The sequence below is a fragment of the Acinonyx jubatus genome, chromosome B1, assembly GCF_027475565.1.
Source record: "Acinonyx jubatus isolate Ajub_Pintada_27869175 chromosome B1, VMU_Ajub_asm_v1.0, whole genome shotgun sequence".
NCBI classification, from domain to species: Eukaryota; Metazoa; Chordata; class Mammalia; order Carnivora; family Felidae; genus Acinonyx; species Acinonyx jubatus.
The window spans coordinates 5,589,286-5,610,523 of record NC_069382.1 but is presented as its reverse complement, the minus strand read 5'-3'; the positions used below and the strand labels follow the sequence as shown (position 1 = coordinate 5,610,523).

Below are 21,238 nucleotides of genomic sequence, written 5' to 3'. Positions count from 1 at the left end.
TAGTGCATTATGTCTGAATTAGAGGAGAACCTAGAAGTGTGCAGCCAAAAGATACTTGAAGAAAATCAAATCCAAGTCTTGGGCTGATGAGGAAATTCCCAAGGGACCAGGGGCCATACTCAGTGGTTTACACACATCAGTTCCTTGACTATGCACAACAGATTTATGAGGCAAGCCTTGTTATCCCCATATTACAGCTGGACAAAACAAGGCTTACAGAGATGAAGCATTTTGCTCAGCTCCCAAGTGGTGGAGTTGGGATTGTAACCCAGGTCCTTGCTACCCATGTGCGTGCTCTTAATGGCAACAGCCACCACCGGCCTAGGGCTTTCTGTGTTCCAGCCATAATTCCGCACGCACGGTCTACATTATTAACTTGTTTTGTTCTCCCAGCACACCTGTAAGGTAGACACCATTATTATCACCATCATGTACTCCCATTTCAAGCAGGACAAAACAAGGCAAGTCTGTACTAAAAAGAAATGAGGTGTGAAGTCATGAAAAGGCATGGAAGCACCTTAAACGCTTGTTACTAAGAAGCCAGTCTGAAAGGGCTCGATGCTGTATGATTCCGACTCTTTGACATGCTGGAAAAGACAAAACTGTGGAGACAGTAAGATCAGTGGTTGGCAGAAATCAAAAGGAGTGGGGGGGGGGTTGGATAGGTGGATTACAAAGGGTTTGTAGGACATTAAAACCACTCTCTGTGACACTATGATGATGGACCCGTATCAGTATCCACTGGTCCAAACCTGTGGAAGGTGAAGCACCGACAGTGAACTCTCAGGTGAACTAGGGATTCTGCCTGGTTTTAACGTGTCAACGTAGGGTCGTCAGTTGTAACAAATGTGCCACCTGGTGGGGATGTGGATCCTGCCTGCGTGGGGGCAGGGGTATATTGGAAATCTCTGTACCTTTGCCTCAATTTTTCTGTGAAACCGAAAATGCTTTAAAATTCGTAATCTTGGGGCTCCTGGCTGGCTCAGTCTGTAGAGCGTGCGACTCTGATCTCAGAGTTGTAAGTTTGGGCCCCACGTTGGGTATAGAGATTATTTTTTTTAAATAAATAAAAAACAAAATATTTTTATGTTTATTTATTTATTTATTTGAGAGAGAGAGAGGCAGAGCATGAGTGGGGGAAGAGCAGAGAGAGAGAGAGAGAGAGAGACAGACAGACAGGCAGACAGAATCCGAAGCAGGCGCCAGGCTCTGGGCTGTCAGCACAGAGCCCGAGGCGGGGCTTGAACCCACGAACTGTGCGATCATGACCTGAGCTGAAGTCGGACACTCAACCGGTGGAGCCACCCAGGCGCCCCCAAAATTAAAAAAAAAAGTTTATTTAGTTTTGAGGGCAGGAGGGGCAGAGAGAGAGGAAGAGAGAGAATCCCAAGCAGGCTGTTAGCACAGAGCCTGACGTGGGGTTCCATCTCACAGCCCTGAGATTGTGACCCGAACTGAAATCAAGAGTCAGATCTTAACTGACTGAGCCACCCAGACACCTCAATAAAAAATAATGTCTTAAGAAAGTTTATGGAAAAGTAAAGAAAACAAGGCACAGAGAGGTTAAGTCATCATTGAAGTTGCCACAGCTAGCAAGTGGAAGAGATACGGTGGCCCAGAACCTGTGCTTGTAACCCCTGCAGCATGGGGTCCCTCAAAACCTACCTGTACTTAGCACTTCCCAATGTTAACTCATAAGTCTTCTGTGCTCTTGTCTTAGGGAGACCAGCTATCTTGGTCTGTTTGGACTGCGATCACAGATTCCCATAGGCTGCCGGGTGGCTTATAAGATGGCAGTTCTGGAGGCTGGACATCTTGGCCCAGGGTGCTGCACATTGGGTTCTGGTGGGGGACCTCCTCCTGGCATGAAGACAGCTGGTGCTCGGGTGGTGGGTGGTGTCTCCTCTTACAGCGGCTTGAACCCTACCAGGGAGGCTCACTTCCAAAGGCCCTGCCCCCACATATCAGGGAGTTAAGGTTTTAACCTGTGAATTTTGGAGGGACATGAGCGTTTAGTCCATAACACGAACGAACCGTATCCTGTGGCCGGTGTTTGGGTGTGGTGACCACCCATCTGGTTTGCCTCGGACTGAGGGAGCTCCCAGGATGGGGGACATAAGCACTAAGAACACAAGGGTCCCGGGCAAATCAGGACGGGACAGTCACCCTCACCTCACTGTGCTTACTTTCAGTCTAGTGATAGTTTTGTCATGCTATGTGGTTTCATTTGTCAGGTGACTCTTCTCTGTGTCCTGTGGGTGAATTGTACTCATTTCTCTGTGTGTGTGTGTGTGTGTGTGTGTTGTGTGTTGTTTTGCCTGCCCAGAATGTCCTTCATCTCCTTGTGTGCCCCCACTTTTTCAGTGCTAACACAGGTACCCTTCCCAGCATGGTCATGATGGTGGCCATCATGGTACCTCGTGGGACCTCAGGCTTTAGTGGGCTCACCAGGAACCTAAGGGTCGCAAGTGATACCAATTCTTGGCCCAATGCATTTCCTGGTGTTTCACTAGAATGGGATACTATGGAAATAAGCCTCCAGAAATGAGTGTTCCTCTTCCCAGTCCTTCCAACCCCCTGAGCACAGTGCCTGTGGTGGTGGACTCCACATCCGTGAGATGCGGGTCAGGTGACACTGTTAACATGACACATGGAGGCTGCCCCTTTACCTAGTTCTCCATGCCACCCTGCTGTGGCGGTAATGCTTTAGCTGAACGGGAAGATGGAGATCAATGTATGTACCTTATAGCTTGACCTTTTCCTTCCAGCAGGGCTACCTTGAACGTGTCCATGTGCCTATAGAGACCTAGTGCCAGGGCATAAAGAACCTATCCTGATACAGTCAATCTTCCTCCAACTCCTAGAAGCCAAGGAAAGGAGGACACTTGTCTACTTTCTACCATTGGTAGGGTGCGTTGTGAAAAATGTATAAAAAGAAATTTGATAACGACAAGGAAAATCAATAACACCCCAGATTCCCACAGTGTCACTCCCTGGGTGTTTTTAAAAATTACTTACAGGTGCTGGAAGGGATCTGCCACGATCTGAGTTCCTAAGTGGTATTTATAGCTCCCTGACCTAGGCAGAGATGAGTAGCATTCTGTCATGTCATTGTTCTGAAGACAGAGAGCAATCGGAAACTCACTCGTGTGCTCTGAGCACTGCTTGGATGAGGCTGGCAGACTCTATGTGTCTTTTAGTTGTAGAAAAGAAGTTGAGTTGTGAAGCCAGTGGAGATGCATAGTTGGGGGGGTGAGACAGCCATACATGCAAACGACAAGCAGCAGGTGTGCTGGAGCGTTTCTGGAAAGGGGGGTATATGGCTGGACTTGCATGTGGAAAGTGCTCTTTGCATGCAGTTACTTGTTTTTTGTGGTTGTTGTTTTGTGTTTGTCTGTTTGTTTTTGCAGTTATTTGAGTCAATTTCATTCGTGGATTGGGACCTTATGGGAGATGCATGGTGTTGTGGGTGCTCTGCCCTGACTTCCTTGGGTAGACTTGTTGTGACTACAAGTGTGTGTGCCTGTATGTATGTGTGTGCCTTTACGTGTGTGCCTGTGCATTAAAGCCTTGAGCGTGGCTTTGCTTTTAGCAGCAGCTCCCGGACGTACAGGCTTTTAGATCTGGCACTACCCATATATGCGGAGAGCTCCAAGGGCCCTCGGGTGGGCCATCACCAGTATCTGACAGGTGTGTGAGTATGGAAATCCGGCATCCTTGCCTTGGCTTGGGACATGCTGAGGTACCATGCTCCATGGACCAGGCTGGAGGCCCCTGTGTGGGCTTTGCTGAAGTCCCGCCCTCCTTCTGCTGCCTTCCTCTGGTTCTCCTGCATTCTTGCTTGTGACTGGTTTCCCCTGGGGGCATTTCCCTGACCAGATGTCAGGCTCTGCTTCTGGGAAACCTAACCTAAGACAGGACTAGAACTGATTGAAGAAGTTGTGGGTCCCCCGCAAAAGGATTATTCAACCATTAGAAGTGATGATTTAAAAGTATAATTTTGGATTCACAAAGGTTTGGTGGAAAACACAGTTGGCCATTGATGTATATGGTATTCAATTTTTGGAAGAAGAAGGTGAGGACAGTGTTATTGATGAGTGTCTGTCCCTCTAAAACTCATATGTTCAAGCCCTAAACCCTGATGTAATGTGTTAGGAAGGAGGGGCTTTTGGGAGGTGATTGGGGCATGAGGTTGGAGCCCCAACAAATGGGATTAATGCCCTTATAAGAGATAGCTCAGAGAGTTCCCTTGCCCCTTCTGCCATGCGAGGACACAGTGAGAAGGTAGCCATGTATGATTTGGGAAGCAGGTTCCCAGACACTGGAATTGCTGGCACTTTGATCTTGCATGTCCGGCCTTTAGAAATGTAAAGAATAAATGTCTGTTGTTTAAGCCACCCAGACAGTGGTATTTTGTTATAGCAACTCAGTCTAAAACAGATGGATAGACCTCAAAATGTGGAATGAGAATTATGTTCAGAATAAATACATAACATCAAATAGAGGTTTTAATTTTCTTCCACTAGCTTGCTTTACACTGCCTAATTTTTCTATATTAAAAATAGCAGGGGCACCTGTGTGGCTCAGTCAGGTAAGTGTCCAACTTCAGCTCAGGTCATGATATCACACTTCTTGAGTTCAAGCCCCGAATCGGGCTCTCTGCTGTCAGGGTGGAGCCTGCTTCAGATCCTCTGTCCCCCTTTCCCTGCCCCTCCCCTGGTTGCTTTCTCTCTGTCTCTCAAAAATAATAAATAAATATTTAAAAAATAACAGCTACCATTGATTGAATGCTTACTAGTGCAAAGATCTGTGATAGACAAGTTATATGCATTTCTTAATCGTTACAACAGCCCTAAAAGTAGACCTGATTATGAACTGTATGTTAGATTTGGCAACTAAGGCACAGGGAATTCAAGTAACCAACCTGAGGTCACACAGCTAGTAAGTGTGTGAGCTGACATTCATTCTGGTCTGACCTCAGCTCGTCTGAAACACTACTATCTACTGTCTTCCAAATGAGCTTCCATACCATGCTGTCAGCTTTTAAAAATTTAAAGTTAAAAAATGGACTCACGTTCATTACAACATCATTTATAATAGTTAAAAGGTGGAAACAACTCAAATGCACACCAGCAGATGAAGGGATAAACAAAATGCGGTCTATGCGTGCAATGGGATATTTTTCAGCCTTAAAAAGGAAGGACATTCTGACCCAGGCTATGACACGGATGGAACTTGAGGACATTATGTAAAGTCCATTCACAAAAGGACACGATTATAAGGGATCCCTAGGGTAGACAAATCCACGGAGACAGAGAGCAGAATGGTGGTTTTCAGAGCCCGGGGGAGGCGGGGGGAGAGTTAGAGGTAAAGAATATAGAGTTTCAGTGTTGCAAGATGGAGAAAGTTCTAGAGGTGGATAGTGGAGTTGGTTGCACAACACTGTGAATATGTGTAATCCATGTGAAAATGGTTAAAGTGGTAAAGTCTGTTTTATAGTTACGTGTATTTTACGACAATAAAGTCACAACTCCTAGGAATAAGGACTCTGGAGCAGGATGGCCCCCACGAGCCTTTCCAATCACTTTCAGTTTCTAGGGAAGATCTTAGCACATCACACCTGCCCCGTGACTCCCCCCGGCTCCAGCTGGGCCTGTCGTTTGCCAGGCACTGTGGTACGTTGCCCTGTTGATGGGAGACAGCTGTGGGGGCGAGAACGAGGGTGTCTGTTCGTGGTTCTCTGCGTGGTCCCAGGACCGTGGGCACGTCGGTGTGTTCCCAGAATGCTCAGCGTGGCTCCAGACTGACTTTATGTGTTGGGTTGACTGGGTCACGGGATGCTCGGGGAAGCGTTAGACGTTATCCTGGGTGTGTCTGTGACGGTGGCTCGTGATGACCGTAGCATTCGAACAGGTGTCTGGAGTAAAGCAGATTGCCCTCTGCAGCGTGGGTGGGCCTCCTCCCGTCCACTGAGGGCCTGGATGGAAGGCTGAGGCAGAGGAGGGGAGAGCTCACTCTCTCTGCCTGGCTGTTGAGCTGGAATGTCGGTCTTCTCCTGCCCTTGGCGAGGTCTTACACCGTCGCTCTCCCCCGTGCTCCCCCACGTGGACTGGAGCGACGCCACCCTCTTTCCTCGGCTTCCGTTTGCAGACGGCAGATTGTGGGACTTCTTGGCTCCCATAATCAGGTGAGTCACATCCTCCTAAGAAATCCCTCTCTCTCTGAATATGCTCCTGGTTCCGTTTCTCCGAGCCACCCTGACTCACACATACTGGCTTACTGCCGTTCCTGCATGTCTCACAGAAGGAAGGTGAGGGGAAGGGATTGGTCGTAGAGAATTCAAATATTAGAAAGGTGGCTTCAGAAGGAACAGCTTTAACCCTGTCTGTCTGTACTGAAGGTTGTTTGCTTACCTTTTTTCAGGACGGTGTTGGTAGCTCTGTATTCGTCTTCTGCTTTCTGGGTCTGGCTGTTCTTATTTAGGAAAAACAAAAACAAATGCTTGATATTATTAGTCTGATGTGTCTGTGGCCAGATGGCGTCAGGTCACTCCCAGCTGCACTGGCCATTCCTGACCACATACCCCATGCCACTAGATGATGAAATATTCCCTCGTGTGGTATGAGACTGTTGAATATCTCAAAGAGATATCCTTCTGGAAGGAGTGCTGCTGATAAATGCTCTGCTGAATGACCGTGCGACAGATTTTTCCTTATAGTAAATGTGTAATCTCATTTCCCATCCGTGTGAGGCTTCTGGTGTGCCCCCCGCCAGTCCCTGGATGTGAAATCGTCCTTGGAACCTGCATCAACTTATAAGTTAGGTGCAGGAAGCCCCAAACAACGAAAAGTAACAACTTAGAAGTGGGAAGGGCTAAGTGGGACCCAGCTGGGTTTTATGATCTTTGTAGATACTCATTTTGCCTTCTATTGTCCTGGGGTTCTTTTAGGGAGAGTGATGAGGGCTTTGATCCCACACAGCCAGTGCCACTTTGATGTACAAACTCTGGCAACAGAACCCCACTAAACGCACTTTTGGGGGAAAAAGATTCATTCCTGTGCACTCTGGACAGCGGGAGGAAAGGAGACATTTTGATGTCAGGGCTCAGACAATGGCCTTTTCTTGTGACGAGTGTAAGTTTTCACACTGATGCCTGAGCGTCTCTTGGACACAGTGACCGTACTTTCTCAACCATCACATTAGAATGTGTGGGGTTAGTCTGAATGATTTTGGATTTATGGTCACGAGTCCGGGCACAGCATCTGTTTTATACCTTGAATTCTCATTCGTAAACTTCCCTCTTGTCAGTGTTGCCTGAGAACTTGGAGAGTGTGCTTTTTTCCCAGCCATTAGAGTCCATAATCCTGGAGTTGTCCCAGATGTATTAGACTCATAGCCCATATGGTGGCAGAATTGGAGAGCACTCACATAGGGAATGTTCCAGGCTGTGCTGAACATTTCCTTGATCCTTCGGAAGGGTTGAGTACCTGGGTGCTAACTGCATTTGGGAACTGCTTGCCCTGGGGCCGAGGGAAGACACTTGGGAGAGGGTAGGAAGAACTTGTAAATTGTAATTGTGGCCTGAATATCTCATATGTAATTGCAACTTTGATTTCCTCAAAGCCCCACCAGTTTGTGCATACAAATAAGATATCGGTTTTAATATCTACCTCCCCGTGACTCATTGGACTCACCTGTCCACACAGAGGAAGGAGCAAAAGCAGGCATCCTCTATTTGTCTCATGAGTGGACACAGATTTGTTCACACTCTTCTGTTTTGTCCCTAGAGGAACGTCCCTGGCCGGCATGTCTTTCCAGGCAGGCGTTCTGGCCTGGATGGTTGTGCACGTGCCTCTGTGACAGTGTCACGTCCTCGTACGAGCTCAGTATTATCTGTCAGCGCCTCCTGGCCATGCCCCATGGAGACTGGGGGTGTGGGACCAGTGGCCTCTCCAGGCTTTGGGTGGTGGTGCCCATCCAGTCTCAAGTCCATTCCCTTGTCTTCCTTTTATCTCCCCCTATTTTCCTATTTTCCTCTCCAGCTTTAGCCAGAACAGAGACCCCCACTACCCCTCTTCAGGTGTGCCGACGCTTAGGAACACGTGGTCTCACACGGTGATCCCACTTGCCTTTCGTGAACTTCAAAACCCTGTAGGATAACTATTGTCTCCAGCTTAACAGGTGAGAAAAGTTGGCTTGGAAACACCAAGTGACTTAGGAAAGGTTCAACAACTAATGAACCTCGGAGATCAGAGTTGAACACAAGTTATTTTGACTCCAAATCATGGCCCTGGTGCCCAGTCTGAGCTCTAAGCCAGGCCAGGCTGAAGTCTGAGCTATGCGGGCCTCCTGAATCTGATTCACGTCAGACAGACGCTGCCTCTTTCAGTTTTGGTAGCTCAGGCCCTCCTACAGATTCTAGAAAAGGTAGCTGGTGCTTCAAGTAATCAACAGGCAGCACAGAAACATCCATCTTTACCGTATATATATTAATAAAGATAGCATACAAATACACAAAGAATATGAAATTGAATAATCTTATTCTGAATGTAAAGGAGGTATAGTAACCTAGTTGGACGTCGCAAGCTTGATGGCTAAAGTACTTCCCTTAGACCCAGGTGTCAGTAACTTTGTTTTCCTCTGTGCTGTATTCATTGTCCTGAGAGCAACACAGATACGAGGCTTCTTTGGGTCTGAGGTTTGCGTGCAGACATGTCCTTATAGGAACAGTGAACCATCAGGCTGTTCAACTTCTGCCAAGATTCATGGTCTCTCTCTAGATTCGTAAATGATGTTTTTCAGTCGGGAACTGTATCACATGCTGTGGTTGTCGGTGCAAAAGTTAAAAAAGAATAAATGAAACAGGAAACATTTCAGGAAAGGAAAAAGACAATTTCTGTCGTCAGACCTGCCAGGGAAAGTACCAGGCAAGCTTAGCTGATAAAGGAGCCAGAAAATAAGCATAAAAGAAACATTTTTTAGAAAACATTTACTTATTAGAATTTTTTTAATGTTTACTTCTTTTTGAGACCTAGACAGAGTGTGAGCTGGGGAAGGGGCAGAGAGAGGGGGAGACACAGAGTCCGAAGCAGGCTCCAGGATCTGAGCTGTCAGCATAGAGCCCTATGCGGGGCTCGAACTCATGAACTGTGAGATCGTGACCTGAGCCGAAGTCGGATGCTTAACCGACTGAGCCAGCCAGGCTCCCCAAAACATTTATTTACTTTAAGAGAGAGAGAGAGAGAAAGAATCCCAATCAGGCTGCATTCCGTCAGCACAGAGGCTGACCCGGGGCTCAATCTCACGAACTGTGGGATCATGACCTGAGCTGAAATCGAGTCACTTAACCCACTGAGCCACGCAGGTGCCCCAGGAAACCCTGTTCACTGCAGACTTGGCTAGAAAACAATTCTGCATCCCGTATTCTTCTGGGAGCAGTTGTGGTAACATCACACATAACCAGTATGGTGGATGGGCTCCTGGGAACTCCCTGGAATTCGGTTAACCATCTTCGCCTTCACATTTATTTTCTCGAAATCAATCGCCAGATACCGTGTTTGGTGTGCGAAGAAGGGAAGAACATAAAAATGTTGTGGCACGGAACGATATATACACAGGTATCCATAGCACACCCCCAAGTCTCTCCTCAGTTGCCTGCTGTCATCGGCAGGTTGGGCCCCCTCGATAGACAGCACGATCGACAGAGACCTTTCATTTGGGGTAGCACAGCTCTGCACAAATGGCGGAGGTGCGGCTGTCTCGGTACTTGGGCTACTGAGGCATCTTTAAACATGTGTCACCTTTCTTATTGCCATGTAGTACTCCATTGTGTATATAAACCACAATTTCTTATCCATTCATCAGTTGATGGACATTTAGGCTCTTTCCACAATTTGGCTATTGTTGAGAGTGCTGCTACAAACATTGGGGTATAAGTGCCCCTATGCATCAGTACTCCTGTATCCCTCGGGTAAATTCCTGGCAGTGCTATTGCTGGGTCATAGGGTAGGTCTATTTTTAATTTTTTGAGGAACCTCCACACTGTTTTCCAGAGCAGCTGCACCAGTTTGCATTCCCACCAACGGTGCAAGAGGGTTCCCGTTTCTCCACATCCTCCCCAGCATCTATAGTCTCCTGATTTGTTCATTTTGGCCACTCTGACTGGCGTGAGGTGATATCTGAGCAACGTGGATGGAACTGGAGAGTGTGATGCTAAGTGAAATAAGTCATACAGAGAAAGACAGATACCATATGTTTTCACTCTTATGTGGATCCTGAGAAACTTAACAGAAACCCATGGAGGAGGGGAAGGAAAAAGAAAAAAAAAAAAGAGGTTAGAGTGGGAGAGAGCCAAAGCATAAGAGACTCTTAAAAACTGAGAACAAACTGAGGGTTGATGGGGGGTGGGAGGGAGGGGAGGGTGGGTGATGGGTATCGAGGAGGGCACCTTTTGGGATGAGCACTGGGTGTTGTATGGAAACCAATTTGACAATAAATTTCATATATTGGAAAAAAAATAAACATGTGTCACCTTGAAATTCTGTGACATGCATGGATGCCTGCATGCTGTTTTGCTGGGGTCAACTGAGGCTGCAAAATGGAAACGTGCACGTGTTAATGCTGCCGTGGAAGGGGTGGGAGGAGGGCGGCTCGGGGCTCCATTTCTTGTCAGGACCCATGGCCCCGCCACGGACAAACCATGGGAAAGGCCGAGTCGGTGGCCCCCGCGTCATCTCGCATGGGCTGCCTGAAGAGACGTGGGATGGGAGTGGCTCACAAGGTGCCAGGAGTGGCTGCCGTCGACGTGCTTTCCGTGCGTGTCGAATACCTCACGGTGCCCAGATGCCTGTTTTTCTGGGACTCGTTCAAGTTCAGTAAGCGAAGTTCCAACCAGAGGCAACTTCTTCCTTCAGCACACGTGTCTGCAAATTGTTTTCCTGCCTTCACGTGGGTTTTTCTAACTCAGTAGACGGCTTCACTGCCTGTGGGGCTCACGTGGGCCCCCACCTTCCTTTGCATGCTCTTGCTCTGGTTCAAGGCACAGTCTGGATCACAGTTTTGTTTTTTTTTTAATTTTTTTAATGTTTATTTATTTTTGAGACAGAGAGAGACAAATCATGAGCAGGGGAGGGGCAGAGACAGAGGGAGACACAGAATCCAAAGCAGGCTCCAGGCTCTGAGCTGTCTGCACAGAGCCCGACGCGGGGCTCGAACTCATGGACCGTGAGATCATGACCTGAGCCGCAGTCGGATGCCTAACCGACTGAGCCACCCAGGTGCCCCGTGGATCACCGTTTTGATAGGAGCAGACGGTCACGCAGAATGAGGCTTTTGTGACTGTCCTCCTAGTTCTACATCATCAAGGCCACCCCTCCGTCACGCGGAGACTTTGTTAGGAACGCTAAACTGACCCTTCCCATTCTTTCCCCTAGAGACTGACGGAGCAAAAATCCACTTACCTATTTCTTTTCCTTCTTTAAAAGTGTTTTATTTATTTCTTTTGAGAGAGAGAGAGAGAATGAATGTGAATCCCAAGCAGGCTCCAGGCTGCCAGTGCAGAGCTTGATGCAAGGCTCCATCTCACAAAGTGTGAGATCATGACCCGAGCTGACATCGAGTCAGACGCTGAAGCGACTGAGCCGCCCAGGCGTCCCACCGAACAGGACACACGTCATTGTCACAGGAAACCACCCCAAAGGACGCTGCAAAGCTGTCTGATTGTCAAAACCCCCCTACATTCATTCTTTCTGACAGGATTCTTGGCTTTGGTTGTGCGGAACGTGTTGATGTCGTAACTGAGTTTTCCTCCGGTTTTGGACTTCCTTTATGTTTGTTAAATCAGAGGCACCTTCTGAACAGAATCTTTCTGTTGTGTATGATCAGCAGCTGGGTGACTGAATTAAAAGGAAGGTTCTTGAGGATGTTGATGTGAATCCAGCCATTATAGTGGAGGTAAAATGAACAGGGGTAGACAGTTACACTTCCTATTCTGTAAATTTCAGTGTTGTTCATTTATTTTTGCCACAAGGAGATGCCACATTTCTAAAACAAATGAAATATTTTTTTACAATGTACACAAATAGTTGCAAAGATGGTTAAACTGGCAAATCAAGATCAGTTATGCATCTCAGGTATCAGTCTCCTTTGAGCTATAGCTTAATTGAATCAAAGTCCAATTCAATGTTTTGATTTGTTTTCTGGGAGTCCTAATTTCTCTGTAATAGAATGGTTGTGAGATCCACTGGGAGTTCTTTTTTTTTTTTTTTTAGTATAAAACTTCAGGGAGTGGAAAAGAGCTATTCCTGCATCTGAATGCATTTGTTACACATGTTGAGAAATGAATTCTAAGACTTATTGAAATGGTGATATTCCTTCTGCTGTGTTTGAATGATTTTTAAGCAACAATCCACCTGAAAATTTTACATTTGCTATTGCTGTTTAATGTTTCTGTGTTTCTGTGGTGTGGTCTATTCACAGTAAAAACACACACACACAAAACACAAAAACCTCTATGTGAGGAGATACAAAGTTATGCTGCCATCAAAATAACCCTAACTTGAAGGGAAAATACCCCCTAAAAACTAACAATGAGAGTGGGGCACCTGGGTGAATCAGTCCATTAAGTGTCCGACGTCAGCTCAGGTCATGATCTCGCAGTTCATGGGTTCGAGCCCCACGTGCAAATCTGTTCTGACAGCTCAGAGCCTGGAGCCTGCTTCGGATTCTGTGTCTCCCTCTCTCTCTGCCCCTCCCCTACTTACACTCTGTTTCTCTCTCTCTCTCAAAAATAAATCACTATGAAAAAAATTAAAAACAAAACTAACAATGAGAGACTCTAGCCATATCTTTGTATAGATATTCCAAACATTTTGGTCAAGATGTGTTTTGGGGGCACAACTAAATAGATGGGAGGAATGGAAGTCTTTTGAGAGGCAGTGAACATTCTGGAAAATGTTTGATTCATTGAGTACACTCATTAGACTCTTTTGGTTAGAGGTGAGAGACATTCAAGTAGCTTACGTAGAAAAGGTAATATGTTTGCTCATGAAACTAAGTATGGTGTAGGGGGGGGTACGTGATGAGTTTTAGATGTGACTTGTTCCAGGGGCTCAAACAATACCATTGGGGCTCTATCTCCTTCTCTCCTCACGTTGGCTCTGTTTCTTTTATATGTTGGCTTCACTTTTAGGCATGTTGCCTCTTTGTGATGGGAAAGGTGACTACTGACCCAAACTTGCTCCAGGAGGAAGAGAAAGCTCCTCTTTCTCCTAGAGTCCATAAAGTAGATTCCAAAAGAGATTCTCATAGACCTGCTGAAATCATGTGTTCATCTTTGCCAGGGAGATGGAGCTCCTGACAAGACTGCATATTCCTACATTGGTGGCGTGGGGTGTGTGTGTGTGTGTGTGTGAGACTGTGATGGTGAATACCCACCAAGACAACATGGAGTGGAAAGGATGTTGTTCTCAAAAAGAAAAGTCATTGGATAGATATGGTAAGGTCCATCCATTGGATGGACAAGAAAGTCATTGGATGGACTTGGTATGGTACCCACCATGGAAGGCCCTTCCCCAGGATCTGGTAAATTCATCATCACCTAGGGACACTGCCTAAAGGAAATTCTACTTAGGCATCCGGTAATGAAGTGGATATTGTATCCTCCTAATCTTCAGTTCTAGCCAAGCAGTTGTAAACAATTACTTAGTCATGAATCACTTAGAAAACCTATCAAACACCATTGCTCAGGTCAGTTTATATCCAAGCTTCGTTGCAAATGTAGAATCTACATTCAGATCGTCTTGATGGCTGTTGCCTCAAAAACCTTTTTTCAATTCGGTAGAATCTCCCTTATCTAAACCACCTTACTTTCTCTCCTGAGAATCTAGGTCTGTCATGAAATAATTGAACTTCTGATGATGCTGGTAAGTGAGGTAAGTTTTAAAGTCCTCACTTTTGGAAAAAAGTATGTAGCGGGTAGCAGTTCAGACCAGATTGGTCTAGTTCTGGAGGCTGGCCTCTTCACTGCTGTATCACAGCCTCTCTGTGCTGCTGCCTGTCTACACAAGGGAAGTAGAAGCTGTTAAAGCAATTAAGGTGCTGAATGTGGAGGTGGGGAGAGTGGCTTTGTTTTGCAGGGAGAGATGATTTAAGGTCTTAAATGACTTAGGGGCATCATTACTGGCTTCATTTACTTGTTCTCATTCATATCCTCTTTATGCATCCAAATTTCACTCTGAGAATGGAACCACTTAATTTCCATATGTAAAATAGATAAAAATAATCCTTATTAAGGAGATTGTATCCTGGATGAAAACCAGTATCTTTCACCATTAATTGGTCCATTTAAGTTTTGGAAGGGTAAAATGATAATTTTTTGCACAGTGCTTCATAGTTTGCTTGTGATACAATGGGTCAGACACGGGCATCTCTCTTTTACTGATGAGAAATCTTAAATTTGGGGAGGATGTGTGATTTCCTCGCAGACTTCTGACTCCAAACCACATGCTCTAGCAATTAAAATTATTTAAAAAGCAATTGCATGGTGGTGGTAGGAAGGTGGGCACAGCTGTCCTGTAATCAAATAGAGGTGATCGTTTCTGGTGGAGGTAAAACTGTCCCGGGGAAGGAACTGCAATGGGTTATTCGACAACTATTAATGATTTCTAGGAAACAGTGGTTTTCAAATGTGTCTGCAGCTGTAGAATGGGTGTCATGGCCACGTTCACCTGTAGCACTCGTGTGCTGATTATTTCCTTCTCTGCTTTATCTGTTCGTTTCGTTAAGGTGTGTACCACGGCCCAGAATGTGGTCTGTCTTGGTGAATGTTCCATGGGAGCTTCTGAAAAACATATATTCTGCTCTTAGGTGAAGTAGCCTAGAGCTGTCCATGATCTCCAGTTGATTGGTGGTGTTGTTAACTATGGCCTTTCTGATTTTCTGCCTGCTGGATCTTGTAGATTTCTGTATCTCCACTGCTGATAGAGGGATGGTAAAGTCCACCTATGATGGTGGTTTCATCCTTTATTCTGTTAGTCTGGAGAATGTCTTTGCCCATTTTCTAATCTTAGCGCAATCTTGCCTTCCTGGAAAAACGCAACTTCATTGTTATGTATTACCATTATTATAAACTGCTGGCTTTGATTCACTATTACTTTATTATTTTGCACCTGAGAATTACTGGCCTGTAATTTTTCTTTCTTGCGAAGTCCTTAATAGGTTACAGAATCCAGGTTATGTTGGTCTCATCAAAAGAGTTGGCTTCTCGGAGCACCTGGATGGCTCAGTTGGTTAGCCTCCAACTTTGGCTTAGGTCATGATCTCTCGGTTTGTGAGTTCGAGCCCCACGTTGGTCTCCGTGCTGACCGCTCAGAGCGTGGAGCCTGCCTCAGATTCTGCGTCTCCCTCTCTGCTCCTCCCCTGCTCACACTCTGTCTCTCTTTCTCTCTCAAAAATAAACATCAGAAAAAAATTAAAAAAAAAGAGCTTCTCAACTCTTTCCTTTAAAAAAAATCCTCTGTAAAATAAGATTGGTGTCATTTCTTCCTTAAATGCTTAAAAGAGTAAACTGGTGAGGCCTCCTGGGTCTGCAATTTTCTCTTGGGGGGAGGTTTTAAATTTAAATTATTGAAATACATAATATAATTGACTTTTTTTCTTCTGTATCAGTTTTGGCAATTTGTATCATTCGAGGAATTAGTCCACTTTTTAATTTAATTTTTAAATTGATGTATAGTTGGCACACAATGTTCTCATTAGCTAGAAGTATGCAGTGTAGTGATCTGACAACTCTGTGTTACGCTATGCTTGGTACAAGTGTAGCCACCATCTGTCACATACAACGCTGTTACAGTGCCATTGACCACGCCGTGCCTTTCACCCCTGTGACTTATTCATTCTGCAACTGGAAGCCTGTATCTTGCATTCTCCTTCACCCATTTTCCCATTCTCCACCCTTCTCCCCTCTGCCAACCGTCAGTTTGTTCTCTGTATTTCTTGGTCTATTTCCGCTTTCTTCTTTTTTTTTTTTTTTTGACTCCACATGTAAGTGAAATCAAGTGGTATTTGTCTTTCTCTGACTGATTTCACATAACATAATACCCCCCAGGTCCATCCATGTTGTTGTAAATGGCAAGATCTTATTATTTTTTATGACTGCCTAACATTCCTGTGTGTGTGTGTGTGTGTGTATAACATCTTGATCCATTCATCTATCATTGGGTACTTGGGTTGCTTCTGTATCTTGGCAATTGTAAATAATGCTGCAATAAACATTAGGGTGCATATATCTTTTCAAATTAGTGTTTGCATCTTCTTCGGACAAATACCCAGGAGTGGAATTGCTGGGATTGAGGGTGTTTGTATTTTTAGTTTATGAGGAATTTCCATACTGTTTTCTAGAGTGGCTGCCCCAGTTTGCATTCCCATCAATAGTACACTAGGGTTCCTTTTTTCCCCCATGTCCTCACCAGCACAGGTTATTTCTTGTGTTTTTGATTCTAGCCATTCTGACAACCTTGAGGTGATATCTCATTGGGGTTTTGATTTGTATTTCCCTGTTGATGAGTGATGTGGAGCATTTTTTCATGTGTCTGTTGGCCACATGAAATGGCCACATGTATATCTTCTTTGGAAAGTGTCTGTTCATGTCCTCTACCTGTTTAAAATTGGATTATTTGTTTTCTGTGTGTGTGTGTGTGTGTGTGTTGAAGGAATTAGTTGATTACAATTTTTTTTCTAATTTAATGACATGAAATTGTTTATAATATCCTCTTTTCAAAAATTTTTTAATGTCTCTAAGATCCTAAGTGATATCTATCTTTTCATTCCTGGTATATGTAATTACTTATTTCTTTCTTAATTTTGATCAAATTACCAGGGTCTTTCAGTTTTTTGGTCTTTTCAAAAATTCGGTTCTTGGTTTTGTGATTTTTCTCAACTATGAAATTATTTTATTATGATTTTATTTTTCTTATTTTCTTTCTTCTAATATATTTCTGTTTAACTTTCGGTCCTTTTAATTTCTTTTGAGAAATACTTAGATCACTGATTTTTCAGCTTTCCTCTTTCATCAAATATACATTTTAAGGCAATAGATTTCACAGTGACTTCAGCTGCATTCTGCATTCTAGTTCTGAAATATTTTATTTTTGATATCATTAGGTTTAAAATATTTTCTAATTTGTGTTGTAAATTTTTTCTTTAATCCATGGGCCATATAGAAAAAATTGATTATCTGAAACATTTGTGAATTTGTTCAGTTATCTATTTGCTCATGATGTCCAGGCTAATTTCACTATAGTCAAAGAACAGGTTCTCTATCATTCAGTCCCTTGCTGTTTACTGAATCTTATTTTATGACTCATTATATAATCAGCTTTGGCAAATGTTCTCTGTGCATTCTAAATGTATGTGTAATCTGCAGTTACTAAGTACAATGTTAAATATATGTAGATTAGGCCAAATTTGTTAATTGTGTTGTTAAATAGTCCATGTCTGTCACCTTTTGTTTGACTTTTCTATCATTTACTGAAAGGGGATCATTAAAATCTCTAGTCTATTCATGGATTTTAATTTTTTTCAGCTTTTGAGCTATGTTGTTTAATTATAGTTAAATTAAAAATGATTTTATCTCTGGGAGATTAACTCTTTTATAATCTTGAAATATCTTTATTTTTATTAATGTTTCTTGTCTTAAAATCTAATTTGTTTGATACTAGTATAGTTATCTCTGCTCTTTTTTGGTTAATATTCAGATGATATATTGTTTTCAATTGTTTTACCTCCAAAAACTCCATGTTCTTAAATTTTCTATATTTTAATATGTAAGCATAATTTAGTTTTTAAAATATCTTCTACTAAAAAATGAAGTATAGTCCATTAATCTTTTTTCCTTTAATTGGATAATTTGGTACTTTTATGTTTATTGTTATTCCTACTTAGGCTCATTTACTTGTAATTGTTTATTTTTTTGGGGGGTTTAAATCTACAATATCTGTATTACATTTGTTCCATCTCTTTTTAATTTATTTTTCCTATTAAAATTGTTTTGAATTTGGAAACCTGATTTTTGTCACATCTTCACCCGTATGTCACAGATGTTTTATATATACCTCCAATTTCTTTAGCAAAAAAATTTTTTTTAATTAATTTATTTTGAGAGAGACAGAGACAGCTCAAATGAGGGGGGGCAGAGAGAGAGGAGAGAGAGAGAATCCCAAGCAGGCTCCACATCGTCAGCACAGACCCCGACTTGAAGCTTGAACCCACAAAGCCATGAGATCATGACCTGAGTTGAAACCAAGAGTCAGATGCTTAACTGACTGAGTCATCCAAGAACACCACATGTCTCCAATTTCTAAGACTTTCTGTGGTTATGAATGGCAATGTGAATTAGCAATAATAACAATACACATTTTATTCGTCCATTTCCTTTCTCAATTAGCTATTTTACATGCATTTATTATCTTGTGATTGTTTTAGAAATTAAAATATGCATTCTTTACCTTTAAATTTTTTTTTTAATGTTTACATACTTTTTTGAGAGCAAGAGAGAGAGAGAGAGAGTGAGCGATCACACACATAAGTGGGAGTGAGGCAGAGAGAGACAGAGCACAGAATCCAAAGCAGGCTCCAGGCTCTGAGCTGTCAGCACAAAGCCAGGCACAGGGCTTGAACTCACAAACTGTGAGATCATGACCTGCGCTGAAGTCGGATGCCTAACCAACTGAGCCACCCAGGCGCCCCTTGACCTTTTAAGGTATACTAAAAATTATGCTCTGAATGAAAATATTTTTCATTAAAAATTATTTTTAATTCCAGTTAGTTAACATAAGTGCTATGTTAATTTTAGGTGTACAATACAGTGATTCAACATGTCCATACATCACCTGGTGTTCATTGTGACAAGTGGACTCCTTAATCCCCATCACCTATTTCATCCATCCCCCCCACCTCCCTCTGGTAACCATCAGTTTGTTCTCTGGAGTTAAGAGTCTATTTCTTGGTTTGTCTCTCTCTTTTTTCCCCCTTTGCTCCTTTGTTTTGTTTCTTAAATTCCACACGTGAGTGAAGTCATATGGTATTTATCTTTCTCTGACTGACTTATTTCGCTTAGCCTTATACTCTCCAGCTCTATCCATGTCATAGCAAATGGCAAGATTTCATTCTTTTTTACGGCTGAATAATATTCCATTGTACATATACACCACATCTTCTTTATCCATTCATCAGTTGATTGACATGGGATGCTTCCATAGCTTGGCTATTATAAAGAATGATGCTATAAACACAGGGGTGCCTGTATCCCTTTGAATTAGTGTTTTTGTATTCTTTGCATAAATGTCCAGTAGTGGAATTGCTGGATCATAGGGTAATTCTACTTTAAATTTTTGAGGAACCTCCATACTGCTTTCCACAGTTGCTGCACCAGTTGGCATCCCACCAACAGTGTACAAAGATTTCTTTTTCTCTCCATCCTCACCAACACCTGTTGTTTGTTGTGTTTTTGATTTTAGCCATTCTGACTGGTGTGAGGTAATATCTCAGTATAGTTTTGATTTGAATTTCCTGATGATGTGTGATGTCGAGCATCTTTTCACATGTCTGTTAGCCATCTGGATGTTTTATTTGGAGAAATGTCTGTTCGTGTCTTCTGCATTTTAAGTGGATTATTTGTTTTTTGGGTGTTGATTTTTTAAAAGTTTATTTATTTTGAGAGAGAGAGAGAGAGAGAGAGAGGTGGGGAGGGGCAGAGGAAGAGGGAGGGAGAGAGAAGCCCAAGCAGGCTCCACACTGTCAGCACAAAGCCCTATGCAGGGCTTGAACTCCTGAACTGTGAGATCATGACCTGAGCTGAAACCAAGAGTCAGACACTTAACTGACTGAGTCACCCAGCCACGCCTAGGTGTTGAGTATAAGTTCTTTATATATTTTGGATACTAACCCTTTATTGGATATGTAATTTGCAAATATCTTCTCCCATTCTGTAGGTTGCCTTTTAGTTTTGCTGATTGTTTCCTTCATTGTGCAGAAGCCTTTCATTTTGATGTAGTCTCAACATTGTAATTTTGCTTTTGTTTCCCTTGCTTCAGGAGACACAGCTAGAAAAAAGCTGGTACAGCCAATGTCAGAGAAGTTACTGCTGGTATTCTCTTCTAGGATTTTTATGGTTTCAGGTCTCACATTTAGGTCTTTATGTCTTTCATCTTTTATTATTTCTGTACTCGATGAGGGTATTTTATTCGGATCTACTTTTTCACTACTGTTCTCATCTACTGGGTCTTTTCTGCTCTTCAACTTTTCTGCTTGATTCTTTATTTTAGCTACTACATTTCATTCGTAGAATTTTTATTTCATTTTTTAAAGACTACATTTCTGTTCTCTGGCAACATTCTTCTTGTCATGTATTTCATCAAAGACATTAATCACAATTATTTAAAAATCCATATCTAATATCTGTGTGCTTCTCTTATTTTCTTTTTCTTGACTTTCAATAATTTTTATGGAATGCAAGACATTGCATGTACAAAGATGAAGAAGTCTCTGGATGATGTGATTTTGCTCCAGGAAGGTGTTAGTTTCCTTCTGGCAGGCATTTGGAGGAGGCGGAGCTCCCTTGACCCAGTCAGGGGCTGAGTTAAGTGGAAAAGGTTTTGATCCTTGTGGGATGTGCTCTCTTGCTCTGTGACCCTACTCCTAGAGCACAACCTGGGGTGTTTGCCAGGGCTGGTCTTCCTTGGCTGGCCTTAAACTGCAGGGGTTCAACATAAAAGGCTTCTGACCTGCCATTTTTCTTTTTAGTCTTTTTGGTTTCTGCTTTTTAAGTCTAGAGGAATATTGTAAGTAATTTGCTATAAGTCTCCTTTCCCCCACCAAGACCTTCCTCACTAAAATCCTGGCTCTTTTGGTAACTTTGAGCTCCAGTCTTTGTTTTCCCATCTCTGAGACTCCTATAAGACCTCAGCTGCCACCCTCTGCCTGGTTTCTCAGCCTCTCCTGTGGTGCTTCTGCACTGACATGTATTTCAGAGGAAGAGGGAAGAAGAGTGTTCGTATGGCCTGAATATGTTCTCTTGTTTCCTTGTCTTTGGCCCCTCAAGACATCACTCTGTGCCTTTAAGAATGATTTAAAAAAATTTCACTGATTTTACAGTTGTTTCTACGACAGGGGTGGGTCTGGTATGAGCTACACTATAATAGAATGGAAATCTCTTCTGTTGTGATTTTATGATTTCACAAAT

At 43.3% G+C, this 21,238-nt stretch overlaps 1 long non-coding RNA gene across 2 annotated transcripts in view; it reads left to right on the top strand.

Moving 5' to 3' along the window:
- Positions 1-5,601: 5,601 nt before the first annotated feature.
- The window catches only part of LOC128314298 (uncharacterized), a 223,398-nt gene continuing 207,761 nt past the window's right edge, over positions 5,602-21,238 (top strand). The window contains exon 1 of one of the 2 annotated variants that reach the window (XR_008295780.1): positions 5,602-6,187. This is a non-coding gene — a long non-coding RNA (uncharacterized LOC128314298). The remainder of the gene's footprint in view (positions 6,188-21,238) is intronic. The other variant, XR_008295781.1, reaches the window with a different exon arrangement.